This window comes from Rhinoderma darwinii, chromosome 12 (assembly GCF_050947455.1).
Source record: "Rhinoderma darwinii isolate aRhiDar2 chromosome 12, aRhiDar2.hap1, whole genome shotgun sequence".
Classification (NCBI taxonomy): Eukaryota; Metazoa; Chordata; class Amphibia; order Anura; family Rhinodermatidae; genus Rhinoderma; species Rhinoderma darwinii.
The window spans coordinates 63706436-63730013 of NC_134698.1; the positions used below are offsets into that span (position 1 = coordinate 63706436).

Below are 23578 nucleotides of genomic sequence, written 5' to 3' on the forward strand. Positions count from 1 at the left end.
GGTTAAAAAAAATGACCATACTTACCCCCTCCCTCTTTTCTGCGCGTAGCCCGGCCTCCCAAGATGACATTGCAGGCCATGTGACGCTGCAGCCTGGGATTGGCTGCAGCGGTCACATGGGATGCAACGTCATCCCAGGAGGCCGGACTGCAGGAAGAAGGAGAGCGTTCTGTGTAAGTATGATTTTTTTTCCTGAGTTGCGATTTTTGAGGCGGAATCGCTGCGATTCAGCCGCAAAACTTGGCTTTCTGTTGCGGGTTTTGAATTCAATGGAGTAAACTCGCACCAGAAAATCAACGAAAACGCAGCAGAAATTGACATGCTGTAGATTTAAATTCCGCACCGCAGGTCAAATTATTAACGTTTACTTTTTTTTCCGCAGCGTGGGCATGAGATTTTCTAAATCTCATCTACTTTGCTGCTACTGTAAATGCTGCGGAATTTCCATACAGAATTCCATTGCAGAAAATCTGCGGTGTATCCTGCCTGTGGGAACATAGCCTAAGGGTATGTTCACACGCAGTGAGCAAAAACGTCTGAAAATACAGAGCTGTTTTCTAGCGAAAATAGCTCCTAATTTTCAGATGTTTTTTTAAAAACTCGCGTTTTTCGCTGCGCTTTTTACGGCCATTTTTGGAGCTGTTTTTCAATGGAGTCAATGAAAAACGCCTCCAAAAACATCCCAAGAAGTGTCCTGCGCTTGTTTTGACGAGCCGTCATTTTACGCGCCATATTTTGACAGCGACACGTAAAATAAAGGCTCGTGGGAACAGAACATCGTAATTCCCATTGAAAGCAATAGGCAGATGTTTGTAGGCATATTAGGGGCATTTTTTCAGGCGTAATTAGAGGCGTAAAACACCCGAATTACGTCTGAAACCACTGCGTGTGAACATACCCTTAATCTGCGACATGTGAACGTAGTCAAATATTAAAAAAATAGAGAAAATTCTTCGTGGCCTCACCCTAAATACATTAGAGACTTATTTGTCGCGGTTTTTATTCTGCTGCTGCCATGCACCCAACACAAAGTGTGACCATGGCCTCATAGAAGCCGTAGATGAATCCCGGCTGTACAGGTGCAGACTGACGCTAAGGGTATGTTCACACGCTAAAGTAAAAGCAGCTGTAAAATATGAAGCGGTTTTCAAGGGAACACAGCCTCTGATATTCAACCGTTTTTAAAGCATCAAACGTTTTTTTCAGGCGTTTTTTGGAGCCGTTGTTCCAAACGGCCAAGTAAAAAAAACGCCTCATCTAAACAAAACGCAGTTTTTCTCATTGAAATCAATGGCCAGATGTTTGGAGGCGTGCAGCTTCCGTTTTTTCAGGTGTTTTTTGAGGCGTTTACCCCCCAAAAAACGCCTGAAAACACTGCGTGGGAACATACCCTTTGGGCCAGTTCACACAGAGTTTTTTTACATGTTTTTTTACGCGTCGGAAAATGCGCCAAAAAACGGCCAAAAATGCCTCCCATTGATTTCAATGGGAGGCGGAGGAGTTTTTTTTCCCCATGAGCGGAGAAACCGGCTCGCGGGAAAAAGAAGGGACATGCCCTATCTTTGGGCGTTAACGCTTCTGACCTCCCATTGACATCAATGGGAGGCAGAATAAGCGTATTTCGCAGCGTTTTATTGAGCCAAAAACGCCAAAAACGAACAAATGGAATTTTGAGGCAGATTTTCCTCCTGCAAAAAACACAGTGTGAACCCGGCCTTACAGAAGCACACTTCCATCAGTTTTAATCCCATAGGAATTTATAGAACACATCAAAAGATGATTCCATTTACTGGAAAAATTCTAGATTAGCTTTTTTATTTTTTTTATTCTATGTTGCATATTTAGTATTTTATTAACATGACCAATATACTGACAGTTTGTTGAGCTCTGTATGCATTTGCCCAAGACTCCCCCGCCACCCAGTGTTTTTAATGCCGCCCATCAATCCTGACCGTGCTCCTCCCCTGCAATTAAGCAAAGTCAACACAGCAATCAGTAAAACAGCCCTAAGCTACCTGCAGCAGCAGTGCCGCATTACAGGCCGGGGGGCGAGCGTGCCCTGCTCATTCAATGCACCACTACCTCTATTAAGGAAACAATTTAACGCAAATAACGTAGATGGAGTTGATAAGTTCTATACATGCACCAAAAAAATAATTAAACAGCGACATACAGAAGTCAGGGCCGCTCAATACCACCGGGTAGTATTCAGTTACCATGCCCACTGGAACCCATGCTGAAGAATGTGCTGGCTGCTACACAGCACTCTATGAAATAGATGAAGGGAATTTGCAGGGCACTAGTACTTTGGCAAAGGTTAGTGGGGAAGCTGAAACACGGCACTGCTGACATTATAAACCTCACGCCGTTTCATCTGCAGACGTGCCAGACAGCGAGGAATCTGGAGATCCTGATATCCAAAGACGTGTTGCATATAGCGATCAATATACATGACCCAGATTACAAAAATACCAGTTACAAAAACAGATTATTGCGCAAATTTTTGATAATTAATTTTAATTTGAACGCAATGAATGTTCCATATATGTTTCCTCCATACTGAACATTTTGTAAATATCACTTAGACCTTATTCACACGGGGCAGTTTTGGTGCTAAATCCAGATCCTAAACTGATTCTAGGGTTACACCATGTCAAATGGATCCATGAAAGAAGATATACAGTAATATCGTTATAGCTGGATACAGTTAGTATCTGTTTGACAGATTCATTTTTTTAAAGGGAAAGATTTTTTAAATTTTTTTATGCTTTAGAGAAATGCAGAACCTCATGTTTTTAGATATGTTTGCCAGTGACTTGCCTTTATGGCTTTCTGTTGTGTAGCGGCCCTCACTTTAAGAAAGAAAAAGAAAAATAGATATCCAGATGTAAATTTATCAAATGAAGGCCAAAAGGATACACGTTTGTCAAATGTCTAACCTATAGAAGCCTATGCGTGCTATATAGTCAGGGGTCTGCAAACTTCGGCACTTCAGCTGTTGTAAAACTACAATTCCCAGCATGCCTGGCAACATTTGGCTGGAATAATATAGCCTTTGGCAGGTCAGAGAATGCTGGGAGTTGCAGTTTCACAACAGTTAGGGTAGGTTCACACACAGCGTAAATACTGCAGATTTCCGCAGCATAATACAGTGGCCGCAAAGTAGATGAGATTTGAACAAATCTCATCCACATGCTGCGTAAATCATGAGAGGAAAAAACGCTCAGAAATTGACCTGCGGTGTGGTTCTTTAATCTGCAGCATGTCAATTATATTTGCATAATCGCTGCTTTTCAGGGTACATTGACATGAGTTATTTTGTTCACTTTTTTAATGGGGAGGTAAATCCCGCAACAAATAGCAGATGTTGCGATTTTTGCAGCGGAAAAAGCTGCGATTCCACCACAACAATCACAACTCAGGAGAAAAAAATCATATACCAGAATTCTGTGCTTCTCATCCAGGCCGGCCTCCTGGGATGACATGTGACTGATGCAGCCAATCACAGGCTGCAGCAGTCACACAGGATGAAACATCATCCCAGGAGGATGGCGGAGGGACGTGTCGCCATGGCTACGTAGGTATAAAATTTATTATTTTTTTATGTGCAGTTTTACGCAGTTGACATTCCGGCCCAAAAACTGCACCACAATTTGGTGCAGCTTTTCAGCCGGAATTCCATGCGGCTGCCAGGGCAGATACGCTTTGTACTTTTACGCAGCGTATCCGCCCCATGTGAACATAGCCTTAAAGTGCTGAAGGTTTCTGACCCCAACTATACTGCACACCTGGGGGCATTATTTTGCAGTTTTGATGCAGTTCTTGGCGGTGTCACAGCAGAAACCGCTATTAAAACCGTGAAGAAAATGACTCATGTCAATGTACCCTGAAAAGGCTTGTAGGGCCACACGGCAACTAAGGTGACATTGTGACATCGTAAGTAATGCTTGTGAATGTGGTGGTATTACTACATTACGTGATGCAACTGTGACACAATAGTCCCAAAAAATCCAAATATGCGTGTTTTTTTAATTACATCACAGAATTTAATGTAAGTTGTGTGCGATTTATTTTTTTGTGTGCCTTTTGGATGTCTTAAATCCTGAATCAGAAGGTGAAGAGAAAAAATGCAGTGTAATTACGGGTATCGGTGCCAGGCTGAAGAGGATCAGGAACGGAGTCAAGCGCATAGGATCTAGGAGATCTTTTATTGAGAAGACGACACGTTTCTGGACCGGACTGGTCCCTTCGTCAGGTCAGTATACAATGAATTAAATCCTGAATGACATGCAATTAACTACCAAATCGCACCCTAAAATAGTTGTGCGACTCCAATGCCACAGAAAGTCACAGATAAATCGCACACATTTTTGTCATGTAGCCCTAGGCTAAGTCTCTATAAAGTCAGGTTCACACGGTGCAGTTGTCGAATCTCCCCTATTGTGTTAATGGAAATTCATATTTTTCCTTTCAGTCACAGATAAAAACTTGATGCTGCCTGTACCCACCGAAAACACAAAGACGCAATGAAGAAATGCAATAAATAAGAATCTAAAAGGTCAAATCTGAACCCGGCTGAAAAAAAAAGGATTTTTAGTATTCATTTTTTTTGGGCCAAAATATAGTTTTATAGTTGCATTTTGTGTGGTCCCCCCCTTATTTTTTTTTTTTTTTTACGTATACGCATATCTTAAGGCTCCATGCACACGACCATAGAATTTGTCTGTAATTGCGGTCCGCAATTACGGACCAATTCCCTTCTGTTGACTGCGGACACCGTCCCGTATTTTTGCTGGGAACGTGTCTGGGCCGTAGAAAGTCTCCGCAAAAGATAGGACATGTCCTATCTTTTACTTTTTACTGTCCATGCTGCTCCCATACTTTAAATGGGAAAATGCGGATGGCTGTCCGCTACCGGCCATGCCCGCAATCACGGAAATGAGGCCTCAGACACCATTTTGCAATTTACTTATACAATTAATCTATACAAACAGTTAACTAATTTTGTAAATACTTTGCATTACTTTTCTTAAAGTGATCCTGCGTTACAGCCTGCATTATAGCCAGAGCTGCATTTGCATTTCTACAGACTTCAGAGCTGAAATCTCCCAGCATTCCCTGCCGGCTCAATGTCTGCACAGAGCTTGCGCTGTTTATTTAAATTTTTAGAATTGTATCCTTTACACGCAGCATTGTACAGTAATCTGATATAGAATATAATTGTTCCCTTATAGTATGGGAGCTCAGCTAAACTGTTAGGAATCTGACAAGAAACTTGATGATTGTTTCCAAAGATGTCCAGCATATCACCCCTATCATCAGTTTTAAATGGGTTGTCCAATTAGGACAATCACTTTCTATATACCTTATTACGGCATAAGGACGTCATAGAGTGGGGTCCCCCTCTCTGTCGGAGCCGGCATATCTTTGTATTACATGGACGGCCATTCATTGAATTGGCCGGCATGCTACGTTTTCCCCGGCTATAACAGCTGATCGCCTCGGGTGAGGGGCCAGTTTCTTTTTGACAACCCCTTTAATGAGTATATTTTTTTTATTACATAGCAGAAGTATATATAATATATGTAGATTACAAGTCTCTGTACATATGACAAGAACTGTAAAGAGACCATAGATTAGATAAGCAAATGCACAGGGCTCAGGCTTGTCTTTCACTGTAGAAAAACACGATGGAGTATTAAAATCCAAATGGTTATGAATTGCTGACAAATCTTTGTAGGACAAATTCCCTGTTCACAAGTGGCGGTGTTGTATTGATTGCTTCTTTCAATGTGGTTCTTGAAAGGGCTTAGCATCTCTCAACAAGCATAATTCCAGCACACTGACAAATCTTTACAGACGAGCTTTGAAAATTCAGAGCGACTTCATAGGAGACAGTGCATAACAGTGTCGTGAATTACTCTGCATTGTAATTGCTTGTGTACTTAAATGGCAAAGTATGGAATGATTGGTAGACGATGAAACTTGCATTGAAATAAATATCTATCTATAAATGATCCATCTATAAACTATCTGTCTATTAATCTATAAGTTATATTTATCTACTTAAATGTATCCATCTATTGATCTATCTATAAATTATCTATTATCTACATCTGATCTATCTATAAAATATCCATATATCAACTGTCTGTCTAATAATCTATAAATTATATTTATTTATTTAATTGTATCTTTGTGTTGATCTATCTCTAAATTATCTAAATAATTCGATTGATCTATCTATCTATCTATCTAATCTATCTATCTATCATCTATCTATCTATCTTATCTATCTATCTATCTATCTATCTATCTATCTATCTATCTATCTATCTATCTATCTATCTATCTATCTATCTATCTATCTATCTATCTATCTATCTATCTATCTCTATAAACTGAGAAATCTATGACACTTCATCAAAACTAAAGGTGATATTACTTGGCCCGACGTGGGCTTTGTAAACGAGCGCCGATAAGCGAGACAGCTTGTTGATCGGCGCTCGTTACTACGATCGCTCATCCCCATATGTTTTTATGATGTCGGCAGCACATCTCCCAGGGAGATGTGCTGCCGACAACCATAATAGTTTCAGCAGTAATACGATCAGCTGATGAACAAGCGTTTGCCAGATAACTGGCCAGTGTTAAAGGGCCATAGGTTTCCGTTTCCATCATCATTGATTTTAATGGTGATGGATCCGGTGACAAGGGCTTCCATGTGTCTCAGTAGTGCAAGGGTTCGGTCATTTTGACGGAATGAATAGCGGAGTCGACTACAGTATTGAGTCTGTCAAAACAACGGAAACCTTTCACAACTGAGACAAACGGAAACCATGAGCACCGGATCCGTCACCATTGACATCAATAGTGAAGGAAACGGAAACCTATGGTTTCCGTTTGTGTCTGTCAGGGCTCGTTCCGACGGAAAGCTCTGACAGAACATCAGAACGGGGCTCTAGCGCAGATGTGAACGAAGCCTTGCATGAGTTGGGGTGTGAATACTTTATCTCTACCAATAATCTCTGGATATGTGAACAATAGAAAATATCTTTTTTTTAGTACTGACCAAATGTACAACCTATTGTATCATTTTTTTATGTTAAATGTATTTGTAGCAGTAAAGTATATTCTTTTTTTCACTAAGATTTATAAAGCTGTGATTAATAGAGAAGAATATTTTTAAAAACCTCCAAACCAATAAAAAAATCATTACAGGTAAAATGTTTTATTGCACGCTCAACTCCTTGGCTTTGTGTCCCTTACAAGTATGTCTGAAGATGTGTTTGCTTCCATATACTGTCTGAGAAGTCAAATGCCCCTGGAAATGTAAATGGTTCTAAAATATATTGACTTCCAAAAAGTTACTTTGGTAAGATTTATAGTAAATCCAAAACCTATAGATATAATTGGAGATGAAAGATTGTTCTTACCGAAGAGCCTGGCGTCCCCAAGAAGAACAAATTCTAAAGTTCATATGATTCATGCTGGTGAATGAAATGAACGTACTCTATTTACAGCCAATAGGATTCAATTCTATCAAATGTATCAACTCTGTCCAAATACTAAACAGTCCAACAGATCAATATATTTGCACTAATTATCTCCTTGACTTGGAAATAGTTTTCAATTTACAAATCACTCCTCTGTATTCTGCTATGAAAGGGAGATCATTGGCTCTCTGATCCACGCTCTTGGTTGAAGTCCAGAATACTGTGATTTCTGGTGGTCTCGTTCAGTCGACGTGAGGCTGCTGTATATATCTGAAAGGCTTAATGGCAGTTGAACGCAAATTGGCAAGAGTCGGAGGGAACTGCGGATTTAACTAGTTCGGGGGAATGATCTCCGCTCGCACAGCTGCTAAGGCACAAGGTAGAGGTATCTGCCCAGATAACCGAGGGATCAGGTGAATATTCCTCCTATTAGTCACAGCCAATATAAACACTATGAATTATTCTGGCTGAATTAAACTTGAAATGGAAGAACTTAGAAATAGATAATTATAATGCAAGCAGTGACTGAACTTGGGGTCACTTACGAATCTGTTTAATCCTGGAGGATTGTCACTTGTAATCCGCAGATTTAAATGAGGTTAAAAGCTTAGAAATCTTTCAGATTCTACCTGCAACAAAATGTAGTACTATCACTTTTAACCATTTAGTGAATGGGCGGATCAGAAATATTGAGTAATTTTTCCAGTTCTGTATTATAATACAACATTTTCTCAATGTGGGGGTGGGGGGTTTAACTCATACCCAAATCAAGGTCCCTCTTTTGGGTATGTTTTCAAGATCTTTAGTTCTTAAAGGGGTTCTACATGAACATGAATATGTATAATAGAAAAGAGTATATATAATTTGTATACATTTTTGAAATGTAATAACTGAGCAGCTTATTATTTACATATATCTCTTTCACATTGATTGGTTACATTGGAAAATCTGTTTGGATATATGGTCATATCAATTTATTATGCTCGGGCCGAATGTCTTTGAGATTATTTCCCTACTGAACAGAGAAAACAAATGTTGATGGTCTCCACCCAACAAAGATGTGAATACGGGTTGTTGTGATGTATTTCCTGACCGAAATCAACCAGGCCATGTAACTCCTCTGTGCTAGTGCTCATGAAGCTGCCTTTAGAAACAATAAATGGACACTAACCTTTCAAAGAATTTATGCTGATCTAATAGAATACCTGATATAAATAAACTTTGTGATGTACTTACTGTTAAAATTCAGTTGTCCTATCTATGCAAATTCTGTGTGAAGTTACTGCCACTAGGTGTCTCCTTTCCTGTAATCTACTGTCCACCCCCTTTTGACATGCAAAGTCCATCCCTGGTTACAGATCAGAATTGACCAGCTGCAGAAAGTGGGGGTGTTTCTTCACTGCCTGTCTATACAGGTCTATGGAAAGGGGAGGGGGGAGCAGGCAGAGGAAGCAGGAACAGAGTGAGAAGCGCACAGAATGCTGGTAATATTTCTATGTCATCCCAGTGCTGGATTCTCAGCTACACTGCTCATTACTGCTGTATGATCTCCTCTATGCTGCTGCAGCTAATATATATTTTTATATATATATATATATATATATATGACTGAGAATTAGAGCCTGCAGAGGGGAAGACTGCTAAATAATGTCATACACAAGTCATATAATACCATCTTATTATTACCATCTTATTATTCGTCATGTACGAGGATTTGAAAAGTTTGGTACGCTTTAAGACCATTGTAGAATTTGCGGGTGATGATCACATCTACATATCCAAGGGCACCTTTACCTCCTTCATCACTGATCGCCATCCTTTCTCTCCTTGAGAGCCACATTCAGCACTAAGAGATGGTTCGCGAGTCACATTCAACGTAAAGAGATCGTATAAGCATATAGGGTCAGTGCGATTATAGTGATACCAAATTCTTATAGTTTTTTTTATGCTTTACTACATTTGCACAATAAAAAACTTTTTTTCAAAACAATTATTATTTATTTTCCATCAGAGCATGCTAGAAAGAAAAACGTGTCAATCGCGACTTTCAAATGCTGCCTTGTAGCCAGTGTCTTGAAGGGATGTGTTGCAGCCTTAAAACTGTTGCTTAGGCCCATTAATAAATAGAGGTGGCTATTGTGGGCTAAAAAGCACAGGCGCCTTGATCACTAGTCAGTGGAAGAAGGCTCTTTCCACAGTCAAATCAAAGTTTGAGGTGTTTGGATCAAAAAGGCGAAAGATTGTTCGTCATGTGACAGGTTAGTGCATGCTTCCTGCTTGCATTCAGCCCACAGTCAAGCGCGGAGGACGTTCCATTATGGTATGGTAATGTTTCAGAGGTGGTGCAGTTGGTGACTTACTAATAATTGAAAAATCATGGACTGCACAAAATCTTGATGCGCCATGCCAGCCATTCTGGCACCCGTCTTATTGGTTGTGGTTTCACACTACAGTGAGTTAAAGACCCAAAACATGTCTCCTGTTTTTGCAAAAATTATGTTATGTCAAAAGAACGACAACAGGTGCTGAAGAAAATGGTTTTTCCACTTCAGAGTCTCGATAGCAAACCAATTGAACTCCTTTGACATCTAGACAGGTGTGTTCAAGACGTGCAAGTTACAAGCCAAAATCACAGGTAAGTGTAAATTTAACCTCAGGGTCAATTTGATTAAGGAATTTATGAAATGTATCCAATTCCTAATGCGTTCCAGAGCAAATGAGAAAGATGTCATCTATGTATCTCCACTATATATATCTATATGAAATAATGTATGTAGTACAGGTATTATGCTAACCCAGGCGTTCTACAGGATTCTTGTGCTAATGACTGTATATTTATCTAAACTAATTTCCATTATTATTTATTTATGCATGTGTATAAGAGAAGCAATATGTCATTACTGGTATTTTCACTCCTTGAATAGAACAAATATATAAGAAGAACAAGTAGAAAAATAGCTCTGTAACTGGAGATGTGTGGGAACTACAAGACATTCCTTTATATCTTGACTGCAATTTGAGCTAAAAGAGGCTTTACATGCTCTGAAATCTTCTCCTGAATCACCTTCCTTCTACAATTAAAAAAAAAAAGTGATTGCTATAATCCGATCAGCTTGTGCACAATTACCTTAAGGACTCCTGATACAGTGGGATAAACATGACAGATCCTTGTACTACACATACATATTAATACAAATTATGAAAATGAGTGAAAGATCAACCATGGTAATGGCCATTGCAACCAACCTTATTACAGATTAGAGGTGTTGTCAGAAAATGGTAGCATTTGTATGACATGAGAATGGCGCCATCTACTTACATTTTTTTAATGGTTGGTAGAATTTCACGAATTCGTCTTAATTTGGAGAGGACATTTTTATAACAAGTTTACCTGGCTGTACATGTATGCAAACCTTTGCCACATATGACTCATAATTTCATGGGTTGGATGTTTCCATTTTGGAAAAGCTTAGCCACACCATTTTTAGGAGAGAAAATGTGTTGGAGTTGTAGGTATTTGGTAATAAAAATGGTGGTGTTCATATACCATATTTCCTGATATAACTGCAAATTATCTGGTATAAGTTAACTCATATATCCAGTCCAAATTTTTAATGTGTTGCCTAAACCTATTGAGATATCTTTCAGGAGGAAGGAGAAGGGCAAACCAGAATATACCAGGATATTAGATTACCGGAAACTGGCGTCGACCCTGGTTTCAGGTGATCTAATATCCCGGTATTTACTGGTCTTACATTATGCACTTTATGGCTAAATGGTCTTTTCAGCTGTCTAAGCACTTGATGGCACCTTTATCTTGTACGAATTGCATTCACTACTTGCTCTGTACAGTTTTCTGTACTTGCACTTTATCACTCATTTGTGGTTCATTGTACATGGTCTTTTATGGTTTTGGCAGTATGGACTACATAAGAATTTGGGTATTGTTCCTTTTAAGCAGGTCATATTTTCGTCTTCATTTTGCATCAATTATGACCCCATTTTTAATTTATTTATTTTACTTCTAACAAAAGTCTGTTGTGGATTGCTCCATTTTTCTGTATAGGCATATAGTGGCGTATGTTGCTGATGCTTGCTGCCTTGAGATATGCCAAAAGGACATTCGTTTCCAGGCGCATACGTTAAATGTACGCGGTAAAGTAAGGGTAAATAGAGTCTTTTTTTTGTAAATTACTTCTTTTGCTCCACACAAGGACAGTCCTTTTTATGCTAATAATAACAACAACGAATGATCATAGCCTTTCAATAGATATAATGTTGGCAACAAAATTCAATTTTTATTTGGCCTGCTGATCCCATTCCCCTTGCTCCAAAAAGTAGGTTTGCATATTTTTGTGCATACTTAAGCATATTTTGGGTGGTTAGAGGAGAAAAACCTGAGCAATGAAAGCATCTGACATAACATCTTACGTTGTCTTGTGACTAAGTAGCAGCCTGTGAAGTGTCACTGCTACGTTTTAGCCTAATGCTACTTCTATCTTTTATCCTTTTTAATTAGAAGGCAAATTCTCAGACCGCCAGACCTAATCCTTACACAGTGGAACAAAGCTCCGCAAAGTCTTTGAACAGTGTTCAACCGGGCAGCACAAACCCTACTAACTGATGGCAATGGTGGAGGCCGTATGAGCCTCATCTCTTAACTATTCTCTTGCAGCTCCTCCTGATGCTCCCTGCCTTCAGAACCCTATCTGTTGTTCTTCAGCTTAGAATAGGAAGACAAAAGATGGAACAATGTGGGAAACCTAGAGGATTGGTTAGGTGGGATGCGGGGAGCTACTGGTGGATAGGAGAAAGTAAATGAAGTTTCACAGTAATGGACACAGTGGGGAGAATTGGATCACCAGATTATGTCTTTAAGTTCAAGAAATTTCTTTATCCCTCACTAAATCTTTTCATGGACAATACAACTTTTAAACAATTGTTGCATTTCCAATTACTACAGCAATGTTCAAACGAATACTAAAAACCCTTACATGCTCATGTATCAAAAACGCATCGTTACAATTGAGACAATGGAAACTTTTTGGGTTCAAAAATGTTATTGCCATTTTTTGGAAGTTTTGTAATAACGCCACAATAATGGAATGCCATTGCTACAATCTAGTTTGATAGATGCAGAACATTTAAATACACATAAGTAAGTCCACCTAGTGAGTAATCTAAACCCAAAAAATTAACCATGAGAAAATCAAAAAGTTGAAGTTGAGAAAACTTGAGAGCTAGAGAAGTACAGACAAATAAGAAGAGGAGGTTAATAGAAAGAGACAAGGGGGAAGTTCGGTGCCTCCTGAGACTCTTAGCTGGCATGAGTGGTAACTCAAAAATAAGTCAACAAATCATCAATAAGAGTCAGGTAAGCATTGGTGATCTATGGACCCCAGATCTGCAGGAATTTTGCCTGGGACTCCCGAAGGACACTGGTTATATTTCTAGATATATATTTGATAAAAAAGTGTATAAAAAAATAAAATACTTTTGCATATAACATAGTATCTAATGCCTCACCAAGTTTCAGTTGCAATAGTCCAAAGCTTGTGTCCATGACAACGGTCTAAAATCCATTCTAGAAACATAACAATGAAAGGTTCCAAAAATCTATTTACAACCGTCATATTTTCAGATATTAAATGAATATGGAAAAATCTCATAGAAACCTTCAGAAAAATATAACATATGTAGCATGCCCTATATTAACACATTTACATATTTTTTTTTTATAACCCACAACCCACAATTAATAAATTTTTTGTTAAGGGGATGTAAATCCAATATTGTGACATACTTATCTTTCTACATACTCCGATTTTTTTTTTTTTTAGGGCAGGCCATTCCAAGAGTGCAAAAAACTGTGAGCCCCACTAGGCTCAGGGGGTGTGATAATATCCTGTGCACAGTGCTGACGAATATATAGAATATTTTTTTATAATATAGGATCATCTATTAGTGTGCTATGCAATGTATTTGTACAGTTTCATTCTGACAAAGTTAATAAAGCTGTACTGCATATGTGGGATCGTATAATACAGTTGTAATTTTTTGAAATATGTTTTGCATTTTTTTTTCTCCCTTGGTCTTTCTGCTATGGTGTCATAATAGAGATCAACTATGCAATTACATAAGATGTGCATTGTGCCATATATGTGCTGTTGTGTCATAACGCATAATCTCCCAGTATGGGATAAATGTGACCTACATGGCTCCTATTCAGAAGTACTGCAGGTGTAATTTTTTTTGGGCTGTACTTGCTATAGTATGTACTATATTGCATGCAGGCACCAATATAAATTATATTACATTAAAAAACAAAAATAATAATGGTTGTTACATACCCAAACATCTAATTTGACCTTCCTTCCCCCACAACCACATATTTATATTAAGTTCCCCCCCCCCCACTGGTTTTACACAAAAGTGGCGGAACTTGTAAAGGAATATTGATACATAGATACAATAATCACGTGCACAATATGTGCTGGAACAAAAATAACATCCAATATTTCTTAACCTATGGGCCACAGCCTGAAATATTCATCAAATATTTTATGAATTATTAGCTGAGCTCTATCATCTGATTGCTACCTAAAAAAATATTACGAATGTGTTATATCACTATCTGGCAGCGTATATGACTGCACCTTGTTATAGAGTTTTTGAACGCGTCTTTGTATATTGGTGTCAAATAAAAATTTATTTTGACCACCATTTTTAAAAAAAATAATAAAAAATAATGTGACTTTTGTAAATCAATGGAAGTCCTTTGGGTCATCTTTCTAATGAAACAAAATGATGATCATTAGAATTGGTTTTTGGATATATGGTCAATGTTAATATGGCCGCAGATCCAATAAAAAGGTAAATATGTAGAGATAGCAAAATAATGTGTGAACACCCAATATATTCCTCACATAGAATGTAAAAAATACCCTCAAGTTGAGATGTTTTAAAAAAAAAAAAAAAAAAAAAAAAAGCTTATTGGTAAAAAAAAGAATGTCAAAATGAAAATAAATAAAACATGTAAATATAAAATTGGAAGAATACCTGGTTCAGAATATAGCAATATACTCTGTAATATGTAGCATTTGTTATGTGGCAGTTGCATGAGTATTTAATATAGGGAAAAAAAAATCTTCCTGTGTGGTTGCTACCTATTGCGCCCTGTATTGTTATATTCATATATTCGGAATTATATCCAGTAATTGTGATTCTAATAACCAGGAACATGGTGGCCAGGACCCATTTATTTTATTATCTATTTTTCCGTTCAGCAAAGTACTGGGACTTGTTATATGGAACTTTTATCTACCTACCGTAGTGTTTTTTTTAACTTTATTATTATTTTTTTTTAAAAGAGCAAAAGCAATACACCCCTTTAATTTCCCAAATATTTTATCAGAACAAAATCTAAAAATTATTATTTTTTTCATTCTAAAGCACAATAATTGTCCATTACCCTTTTACACCCGAGTCTTTTCCATAATGCTACGACGTAGGATAAGACCATGAAGGACTGTACATAAGAATATAATAGACCGCAGAGTGGGAATAGCTCACATGAAACATTTACAGCCTTTTTGTACCCAAACGAAGGAAATAGTTTTCATCAAATTCCTGTAATTTTGCGAAACTTAAAATTAAAAACTTTGGACATTGTGAGATAGACCACGGTGCAGGAAATATTCCATCATTTAAGCCCTGGGGGCACAATTTAGAAAGGTTTTTTTCTTTGACTAACACAGTGCTCCAGGAACAGCTCAGACAATTTACAGTAGCTTGAAGGACAGTTTAATAAAATAAGGTATTAATACTTGTGGAAAAAGGGATGTTTTCTTGTCATCTCTGCAGGAGAATGACGTGGAGCAATCTGTAGCCCACTTGGAGGTAGCCCGCTGAATGCATTATTTGTAGTAAGGATTATTCCATTTTCCTCCACACATCAGTATCTAGTTACTTTATTTACCCTGGCAATAAAGGTGTGGATATTTCTGTTATCACGTCGATTTGTACATGGGATGCCGTGTGATATGTGCTGCCGGCCAACTCCATTATGAAGATCACCCAATTTGAAAATGTTAATTTTCCCAGCTCATATTTGCTGTAAGTTTTCATTTAATACACATTTGTGAAATTGACCATGTAGTAATTCATTGAAGTGTAAATCTATCTATCTATCTATCTATCTGTCTGTCTGTCTGTCTGTCTGTCTGTCTGTCTGTCTGTCTGTCTGTCTATCTATCTATCTATCTATCTATCTATCTATCTATCTATCTATCTATCTATCTATCTATGTCATGTCCATGGCCGCGGGCCGTTAGGTTCACTCACCTTTTGACGGCCGCAGCCATGGGTCTGTGAGCGCCGGCCCTAGTCTCCTCCTCAGGAGACGCCAGCACTCACTTCCACTCACCTCGGCCGTGTCCCGCAGTCCGGTGCGTAGTCCGTAAGTCCGGTGCGCGCTGCCCCTTTAAGAGCGAGCACGAGCGTGCGCACGCACCGGACTTTAATGTGTAATCAGCCCATGAGTGCCCTGAACTATAAGAAGGGCCCAGCCCCTTGCTTCCATGCCTGAGCGTTGTTTGTCGTATCCTAGTTTGTCTAAGCAAATGGTCTCCTAGTGTCTTCCAGTTTCCAGTGTTCCCTGTTCCTGTATCCTGTATCCCGTGCTATCCTGGTCAAGTGCCGTGCTGTAGTCATGCTGTGCTGTATTCCACGCCTGTCCTACTACTCCACGCCTGACGTCTACCTGCTGCCTAATCCCAGCCTAGCCTGTCTTACTACTGTCCGAGCTGCCACAGGTACCCTATATGAACTATAGACTATTACCTGCGCCCTGTTGGCCAGCTGCCATACCGCCAAGGCGGTACGGCCCAGTTGGTCCACGAAACCTACGTGACTCTATCTATCTATCTATCTATCTATCTATCTATCTATCTATCTATCTATCTATCTATCTATCTATCTATCTATCATCATGATATGATTTACATCATCATCATCATCATCATCATCAGTATTACAGTTGTAGTACTGCTCTTAAACCAATCGATTATACTCTCATGATGTTGATAATTTTATGACTGAAGGGACTATCATATTCATAACACATTAATAATTCCCCCCACCATTACTTCTTGCCGCATTTAACCACTGTCGTTCTCTATTCAGAAAAAAACGATAAGTATATAGTTCAATGTAATTTATAGTGACAGATGCATGTCTCCCAGGATCAGCGATAACACAACATTTAGAGGCTGCAGCCTCAAATCCCCTTTTTATTGTGTTTGCAGATTGGTAATATAAGTCTAAGCAGAGATCTCTCTGTCTCTCTGCCTCTCTCTACCCCGGAGTGTAAAGGATCAAAGAAAACATTCCTTTCTGTCTTTTACACTTAGCGGACCTGCCTCCCAATAGGGGGATAAAAAGAACTCACTAAACTGTTGCCATTTTGCAACATCTGCTGTAATTCCCTTAAATCCAGATTTGTCTGACACACAGAGGCCGCTCTTACATCATTGTCATGTGACAAAGTAACTCCACTCGCATCAAGCCCAAGGGTGGCAGCTCCAGGCAATGAACGCACGATGAAGGGGGGGGGGGGGAGAAGAAAGCGTTGCCTACGGCAAAACACTTGTAGCCGACTATTATTATTCATCTGGCTAATTTAATGCTTCTTGTATAAAGGTACCCTAAAACATATGCATTACGTCTAGTAGAAAGCCTCAGAGTGCTCATAGGCAAATGACCTGAGCCCAGTGTACAAAACCCAATGTCCTGATTAATTACTGCTAAGCAGCTCTGATAGCAAGAAAGAATAAAAAATGCCGCCACTAATCCCTAACCCCATCCCACATTCTTAAAATAGCCAAAACACCGATGACAGGAGGGAAAACAGAAAGGCCCATGATATCAACAATGTATTTTACGAATAAAGCTTCAGGTCCTCGCAAAGAGTAGAAATGAGAAATAAATAAAATATATTAAAACGTGGCTAATTCAGGGGTTACCGCGAGGTTTAAGAGCTGAAAACTTCATTAATTGTGGATTAAGAAGCAGAGAATGTAGGCTTCAAACCATAGACGGGGCCCATTCAACGAGCAGAAATGCACTGTAACCTATGGAAAGCAATAAGAGATTAACTGGGATCGGCCTACAGCACTTTGTACTGGTAAATGTGAATGTCTGATTGGTTTCTATTGGTTACCGCAGAAATTTAAAGAAAACGTTTAAGTGCTTAGGACTTTCAAGAACTTTAGGTAGACGTCATACAATGGGGGAAGTCAAATAGGAACACGCATGAGTCAGACATTTGAAATATTGTCCTTGATCAAAATAATAAAAAAACAAAAAAACAAAGCTAATGTCTTGCTAAGGGTTAAATCAATATTCGCTGCTAAATAAGCCAAGAGTAGCTTATCTTACCAAAGGTCCACAATGTATACTGTCTATCTATCTATCTATCTATCTATCTATCTATCTATCTATCTATCTATCTATCTATCTATCTATCTATCTATCTATCTATCTATCTATCTATCTATCTATCTACAAATTCTAGCAGCACTGGCAGCGTGTGGGTGCAAGCTCTGAGGGACAGACCAAGTCCCAGATACACAGGAATCAAAAATAAGCAGCAACTCCAATAGTTTAGGTGAAAAAAGTGGGTACTTTATTGCCCTATCTATTCTATCTATTGTTGAAATCCAACATGACAGATTTTTCTTTCCCTCAACGCTTACTATTGGGCTATTTTTAGGCTGCCCCATACACATACACAACCAATCTGGTCGGAATTGGTTGGTTTGGATGACTTTGATCTAATCTGTAAGGCCAGCTTAAAGGGATTCTCCAGGACTTGACCCATATCATCAATAACCTCAGAAGAGTGAAATAATTAAGTCTTAAAGGTGTTCTCTTGCACTTTTATTTTGATGGCCTATACATAGGAAAGGTCATCAATATCTGATCGATGGCGGCCGTACATCCACCGCCCCCACCAACCAGCTCACTGAAGAGTTCGCGGTAACGAATGCCGTGGCCTCTTAAGAGTTTATCAGACACAATGCTGTACACTTCCGTAGCGGTTGTGCCTGGGACTGAAGTTCTTTTTCTTGAAAGGGACTGAAACTGAAATCCTAGGCACAGCCGCTACAGAAGTGTATGTTAAACTATAAAGAGGCCACTGTGTTTGTCGGAGAGAAGGCTGTAATACTGCCGCTACAAGTGTAATGGTGTTTGACAGTATGGAGCAGTGTAAGCGATAAAGAAGAAGCGCCACAGGCAGTGGCAGCTCTTCACAAGAGCGGTTCAGGAGTTCGCCTGGGGTGCAAGGCTCCCAGGGGGCCCATAGCTGCCCGACAGTCACTGGTGACGTTGCTAGCACTGGAGTGGGCCCGGTGCTAGCAACAGTCACATTCACTTGTATCTGCATCCTCAGGATGCAGATACAAATGAATACTATAGGCTGCAGGCCACGTTGGGCCTGCAGCCTATAAGGCACTGGGAAGACTGTCTGCACAGGCCAGCATGATGACGTCACTGCATCATGCTGGTCTGTGCAAGTGTCCCACCTGGAGGATGTGCAGCGCTCCAACCGCCGCGGGATTGGATCAAGGTAAGTACAAAAATTTGTTTTCTGGGGCTGTGTGGTGATATAGGGGGGGCACCATATACAAGGGGGGAGCTACGTGGCACTATGTAAAAGGGGGGCTGTATGGCACTATATACAAGGGGGGAGCTGTGTGACACTGTTTACAAGGGAGGGGGCTATGTGGCACTATATACAAGTGGAGGGCTGTGTGGCACTATCTGCAAGGGGGGTTTGTGGCACTATATACAAGGGGAGCTGTATGGCACTATCTACCTGGGGGTTAGCTGTGTGGCACTATATACAAGTGGAGGGCTGTGTGGCACTATCTGCAAGGGGGGTTTGTGGCACTATATACAAGGGGAGCTGTATGGCACTATCTACCTGGGGGGAGCTGTGTGGCACTATATACAAGGGGGGCTGTGGGGCACTATATATAAGGGTAGCTGTGTGGCACTATATACAAGGGAGGGGGCTGTGTGACACTATTTACGAGTGGGAGGGCTGTGTGGTGCAATCTACAGGGGTCTGTTTGTGGCGCTTTCTACAGGAGTGTGTGTGCACTATCTACAGGGGGTCTGTGTGGCGCTATCTACGGCGTGCTGTATGGAACTATATACAGGGGGCTCTGTCTAATGCTATCTACAGGGGGGCTGTGTGTGATGCTATCTACAGGGGCTGTGTGTGGCACAGGGGGCACTGTGTATGTGGTGCTTTACTTTATAGTGTTTGACACAATTTTATTCAGGGGAGCAGTGTATGGTGCTATTTTATTTAGGGGCACAGTGTGTGGCACCACAGTAATTTTATATTTGTTTATAGGTGTGGAAATGTTGGAAAAGTGAGGAGCCGAAGATATCTGAGTGGCAAATTCTGCAGAAATGGGTCATGGCCGGGAGAAGTCGCCAAGAAGTCTTTACCAGATGGAGAAGAAAAGAGGAAAAAAAATTACTAGAATCTGAGAAGTCGTCACCTGTGAGTCACTTGATTTATAGAGAATCTGTCACCCCTCCTGACATGTTTATTATAGGAAATCCTTGTAGTTCACAAAAAGTCCAGGACTGATAGACAAATGGGTGTTACCATTCCCCTTGTCAGGAGGATGTGTCCCTGCACAGTGTGATACTGTCAGCATGTAGGGACACAGCCCTTTTGTCAAGGGGAATCATAACACCCATTTATTAATGCTTGCACAAAAAGGTAGTCTTAAGAATAGCTACGGGGCGGCAGTGTAGAAGGGGGGCCCAAATTTGGGTAACCCCCACAGGCCCTTCAAACTGCTGAGAAGCAGGGGTGTTGAGAGTTGGGCCCCCACCGATCAGACATTGATGGCCTGTCCTGAGGTTAGGCTATGCATTTTATCTCACCGGACAACCCCTATAATATGAGTTATGATATGATATGAAATTTAGACACGAGCTGATGAAATGTAAATGTGTAGAAGAAGTGAATGGTGTTACAGAAAAAGATGGTAAGGACAAAAATATAAATCTGGCCCTGTTGGTATGAGTATAGATTTTCCTGCAAATGCCTCTTGCAGAGTAGAAAGTTCATTTCCTTGTGCAGTGATTTAATTCTGGTGAGGGCTCTTGAAGTATTTTTCACATTCCTCTTGATGTCTGGTTTGTAGATGGAAAAAGGAAGAAAGGCGTCTGTCAAATTGATTAAGTGAAAGCTCATTAGAGGACATAACACGAAGGTAAAATCTGCATATTCATGTAAAAATAAAACTGATGTTGCCGAGTTGTGAATAGAAAAGAAATAACTAAGAGCTGGAACCTTGGGTTTGAAGTAGGTCTAAAGAGTAATGAATGGGAAAATTTCTGCATTATTGTGAAAGGGGCTGTAATTTCCGTTCTTTCTCTTTTATATTGTGGAAGCTTCCAGTGAATTAACAAATGTGTGAAATAATTGTACTTCCTTACAAATGAACCCAAAAATCAATAAAAAGAGCTTATGTTTAAAAGTACGGAACATAAGATTTCTCCATTCATAGGAACACTTTGTATCCATTTTCCAGCCAGTTAAATATAGTAAAAAGTAGAATTGTATAAAAAGCGTTTTTCACCCTTGTACTACTTTAATTGGTTTATTCACGCACTCCTGCAACATTTACTTAATTTATTGTTTTACGTTCTATGCTAGATAAACATCCAGTTGCAGGAAGCCATGAGCGTAACTACGAGTAAAAGGCACAGCAGCTGCTATAGGGCCCAGCAACTAAAGGGGGGCTCAGCTTTACTCAAAGGTCAGGTACAGATAGTGATAATTGTGGATGATGGAAGGCGAGTGGGAACATTTATGCAGATCATTGGGTGACCAAGGAAAGGAAGAACAGATACAAGAGACAAGGCGGGTACCACAATAATTTTTATCCTTTCATGTCATGATGGAGCAGGGCCACATACCAGGTTTTGCTATGGGGCCTCATGGTTACCAGTTACACCCCGAAAGAAGACTATGGACACACTTGTAAAAAGAGCGCAATACAAGTCACTGATTCATCCTATTTTTGGGATAGGCAAAAGCTAGCTTCTAGAAGGACAATGATCTCTTATAGAAGAAAATCTCAAACAACCTACCAACAATGTTATTGATCTGCTATGAAAGAAGGTGCCTTGTATTTATCACTCTTCAGAGAAGACCTTGATCTTCAGGATCGCAGTATTTCCTAGCTGAAAAAAAGGCGAACGGAGATGATAACCTGTTCTGCGCACTTGCATGGAATATTTGAAGGATCATCGTTCATGCTTGAGCTTGTTTTGTTTGTGATTCAGTTATATATGTTAATGTACTTGATTTCGTTACAGAACCTAAAAAGATATCTACATCATGGGCCCCGAAGACAGAATCAGATCCAAAAACTAACTGAAAAAATGATTCACACTCACATCATTTTATACATCAGCTTCTGTTCGATAGAGATCAGTGGCACAAACAATACAAAAATCAAATCAAATGGAAAAAAGACACAAGTGTAAATGTACCCTAACAGCCTAATGTTACCCATTGCTTCAGTTTTCAATATTTTTATTTTTATTTTTTTTAGAAACGTCCCTAAAATGATTAGGAAGAAGATGCAAAGTGCCTTGTAGAAGCCCCTAAAGCCTAAGAAACTCCTGATGTGCCATTCATTGCTGCTAGTCTGTGGGCAGACATTTAGCCTGCACCCATATGGCCAAGTCAGATTGTGCAGAGTAGAACTGTCTGTGTTATCTTTATGGGTTAAACACTGAGGAAACAGTGGTACTTTGCCTAAACTACCGCATGCTTTAGTAGTTACCTTTGTGCATGTGCCAGTATAGGAATTCCACAATTTAAAGAGGCTCTGTCACCAGATTTTGCAACCCCTATCTGCTATTGCAGCAGATCGGCGCTGCAATGTAGATTACAGTAACGTTTTTATTTTTAAAAAACGAGCATTTTTGGACAAGTTATGACCATTTTCGTATTTATGCAAATGAGGCTTGCAAAAGTACAACTGGGCGTGTTGAAAAGTAAAAGTACAACTGGGCGTGTATTATGTGCGTACATCGGGGCGTGTTTACTACTTTTACTAGCTGGGCGTTGTGTATAGAAGTAACATCTACTTCTCTTCACAACGCCCAGCTTCTGGCAGTGAAGACACAGCGTGTTCTCGAGAGGTCACGCTGTGACGTCACTCACAGGTCCTGCATCGTGTCAAACGAGCGAGGACACATCGGCACCAGAGGCTACAGATGATTCTGCAGCAGCATCGGCGTTTGCAGGTAAGTCGATGTAGCTACTTACCTGCAAATGCTGATGCTGCTGCAGAATCAACTGTAGCCTCTGGTGCCGACACGATGCAGGACCTGTGAGTGACGTCACAGATCTGCACTGCCAGAAGCTGGGCGTTCTGAAGAGAAGTGGATGATACTTCTCATCAGAAAGCCCAGCTAGTAAAAGTAGTAAACACGCCCCGATGTACGCACATAATACACGCCCAGTTGTACTTTTACTTTTCAACACGCCCAGTTGTACTTTTGCAAGCCTCATTTGCATAAATACGAAAATGGTCATAACTTGGCCAAAAATGCTCGTTTTTTAAAAATAAAAACGTTACTGTAATCTACATTGCAGCGCCTATCTGCTGCAATAGCAGATAGGGGTTGCAAAATCTGGTGACAGAGCCTCTTTAAGCAATCGTTGATGTTAGGCCTCATGCACAGGAGCGGCACGCAAAGTCCCTGTGGCTCCGTACTGTGGAACAGGGGCGTTGCCAGGGTCTTAAAAGATCAGGAGCACAAGCTCCAAGACATTTATTTACCCCCACCCCCCTGAAAAAGAAATACATTTTTACATACATATCGGAGATAGCATATGTCTAAGACTAATGCTCCTATAGCTACACCGCTGGATAGAATTGGATGCGTTGTCTCAGCAGTCAGTATCATATATGATAGGCTTAGATACATGGCCCCAGCAGGCAGTATCACACATGATAGGCTTAGATACATGG

At 39.9% G+C, this 23578-nt stretch overlaps 1 long non-coding RNA gene across 1 annotated transcript; it reads left to right on the plus strand.

Moving 5' to 3' along the window:
* Positions 1-3512: 3512 nt before the first annotated feature.
* LOC142664589 (uncharacterized) lies at positions 3513-6114 on the plus strand. Its single transcript, XR_012851325.1, has 3 exons — positions 3513-3581; positions 4112-4255; positions 4475-6114. It is a non-coding gene; the product is annotated as an uncharacterized LOC142664589 (long non-coding RNA).
* Positions 6115-23578: the final 17464 nt, after the last annotated feature.